Source organism: Heteronotia binoei, chromosome 8, assembly GCF_032191835.1.
Source record: "Heteronotia binoei isolate CCM8104 ecotype False Entrance Well chromosome 8, APGP_CSIRO_Hbin_v1, whole genome shotgun sequence".
In the NCBI taxonomy this organism is placed as follows: domain Eukaryota; kingdom Metazoa; phylum Chordata; class Lepidosauria; order Squamata; family Gekkonidae; genus Heteronotia; species Heteronotia binoei.
Window position 1 is genome coordinate 120,401,882 of NC_083230.1, and position 3,066 is coordinate 120,404,947.

At 51.2% G+C, this 3,066-nt stretch overlaps 1 pseudogene; it reads left to right on the plus strand.

The window, feature by feature from the left end:
• Positions 1-1,113: 1,113 nt before the first annotated feature.
• LOC132575764 (cytochrome c oxidase assembly factor 7-like) overlaps positions 1,114-3,066 on the plus strand; it is a 5,785-nt pseudogene continuing 3,832 nt past the window's right edge.

The following is a 3,066-nucleotide window of genomic DNA, read 5'->3' on the forward strand; positions in this document are numbered from 1 at the left end:
GGGAACACAAAGAACTTCCTTGCCTCGACCTTTCTGGTGCTTTTGCAGAGGCCAAAATGTTCCCCAAATCAACCATTCCCCACCCACTTTTGCTTAAATGCCGGCTGAGAGGTGATAGGATCACCATCTTCAAGTCCTCGAAAGGCTGTCGCATAGAGGATGGTGTGGAATTGTTTTCTGTGGCCCCAGAAGGCAGGACCAGAACCAACGGGTTGAAATTAAATCGAAAGAGTTTCCGGCTCAACATTAGGAAGAACGTCCTGACCGTTAGAGTGGTTCCTCAGTGAAACAGGCTTCCTTGCGGTGGGCTCTCCTTCCTTGGAGGTTTTTTTAACAGAGGCTAGATGGCCCTCTGACTGCAATGAAGATCCTGTGAATTTAGGGGGGGGGGGTATTTGTGGGTTTCCTGCATTGTGCAGGGGGTTGGACTAGATGACCCTGGAAGTCCCTTCTGTGATTCAATTTATTTACATTATTTTTGGCCCGCTTTTCTCACTGAGCCTCAAGGCAGATTATTAAAGCAGTCAATGAAAGGGCACATCCAGGGCTTTTTTTGTAGCAGAAACCCCTTTGCTTATTAGGCCAGACCTCCCTGATGTAGCCAATCCTCCTGGAGCTTACAGTAGTCCTTGCAATAAGTTCTGTAAGCTCTTGGAGGATTGGCTACATCAGGGGGGTGTAGCCTAATAGGCAAAGGAGCTCCTGTGACCTTGGATCAGTCACAGTCAGGGTCGGCTCGCCCACTAGGCAAATTAGGCATTTGCCTACGGCGCCGGGAGTGGGCGTACTGAATTGGGCTCTCCTCCCTCCCCATACCCGAGACAAATCCCTAATTTTCCTTTGACCCTCCACCATGCCGCCGTCACCATGCTGCTGTTGCCGCTTCCTCCCTCCCCTCTTCCCTTCTGCGGTGCCACGCTACACCGTCCTATCCCCCCCCCCAGCACACTCAGAGGAGCACCGCTAGAATTGACCCTCCCCGCTTCGACGAGGCCTGGACATCTCAGCGTTCACTCTTTAGAGAGCGCTCGACGAGGCTTCGCTCCCCCCCCCCACTTCCGGTTCCGGAAAGGAGGGGGAGTGAAGCCTCCTCCAATACTCTCTTAAGACAGAATGCTAAGATGCTCGGGCCGCATCGAAGCAGGTAGGGCCGATTGTAGCAACACTCCTCTGAGCACACCGGGGAGGGTGGGGCGGACAGCAGGGTGTGGTACCCCAGAAGGGGAGGGGTGATGGATTGGCCTGGGGTGTGCGCGTGTGTCTAGGGCCCCCAGGGGCATAGGGCGGCAGACAGTGAGTCTGCCTGGGGCGCCATGCACCCTAGGGCGGGCCCTGGTCTCAGAACTCTCTCAGCCCCGCCTCCTTCACAAGGTGTCCGTTGTGGAGAGAGGAAGGGATGGGGATTGTAAACCGCTCTGACCGTTCCCCGAGGTGGGGCCACAACTGAAAATTTGTATCCCACCATTCGTAGTCCCCCTTTTTTTCTCATTTGGACTCAATGTGGATTACACAGAGGATTCTTTCACCCAGCGACTGTTTACTAGTGGGTTTTGTTTATGCTGACACAGTATAAATCCAATTGCAAAGCATGTTGTTTAGTGCAGGGGTGTCGAACATGTGGCCCGAGGGCTGAATTAGGCCCCTGGAGAATTCCTATCAGACCCTGGAGCAACTCACTGTCGTCTGCTTCCGTCTCCCTCTCTCGCTTCCTTCTGCCTCACAGCTTGCTTTGCCAGGCTTGCTCAATCGCACAGGAGCTACAGAGCAAAGCGCCATCCTTGGGGAGGAAGTGGGGGGAGGGAGAGCTTGCTTTGCCAGGCTTGCTCAATCACACAGGAGCTACAGAGCAAAGCGCCATCCTTGGGGAGGAAGTGGGGGGAGGGAGAGCTTGCTTTGCCAGGCTTGCTCAATCACACAGGAGCTACAGAGCAAAGCGCCATCCTTGGGGAGGAAGTGGGGGGAGGGAGAGCTTGCTTTGCCAGGCTCTCTCAACTGCACAGTGGAGCTACTGAGCCAAGCCTCTCTTCCTTCTTTTGGCTGAGGCTCAACATGCCAGTGAGGTAGTTTAAGCTGAGCGTGTGCATTTGTCTGTGTCCTTTATTTTATTATTTTATTTACCTTGAATTTATATGTTGCCCACTTCCGCAACCAACTCTGAGCGGGTTACAGTCATAATGAAAACAATTTTAAAAACATGAACAAATAGTTTAAAAAACTAGATATTCAGTGGTACAGAAGGATTTTTAACATGGTTTATATTTCCCTGACCTATGACACACATGGCCCGACCCGAAAAGGTGAAGATCCAGCCCTCATAACAAATGAGTTCGACACCTTGGTTTAGTGTGAGCGCACCCAGAGTGAGCCAATCCCATCCCCTAGTGTGGGGCATTCATAAGAACATAAGAGAAGCCATGTTGGATCAGGCCAGTGACCCATCCAGTCCAACACTCTGTATCACACAGTGGCCAAAATACACACACACACACACAGTGGTTAATAGCCACTGATGGACCTCTGTTCCATATTTTTATCCAATCCCCTCTTGAAGCTGGCTATGCTTGTAGCCGCCACCACCTCCTGTGGCAGTGAATTCCACATGTTAATCACCCTTTGGGTGAAGAAGGACTTCCTTTTATCCATTCTAACCTGACTGCTCAACAGGGGAGGGATGGTGGCTCAGTGGTAGAGCATCTGTTTGGGAAGCAGAAGGTCCTAGGTTCAATCCCTGGCATCTCCAAAAAAGGGTCCAGGCAAATAGGTGTGAAAAACCTCCGCTTGAGACCCTGGAGAGCCGCTGCCAGTCTGAGAAGACAATACTGACTTTGATGGACCAAAGGTCTGATTCAGTATAAGACGGCTTCATATGTTCATGTTCAATTTCATCGAATGCCCACGAGTTCTTGTATTGTGAGAAAGGGAGAAAAGGACTTCTTTCTCTCCTTTCTCCATCCCATGCATAACCTTGTAAACCTCTGTCATGTCACCCCGCGGTCGACGTTTCTCCAAGATTCAGTAAGCAATGCAATAGGATTAGAGTAGCAGAACCCGTCTGAAATCTAAAAA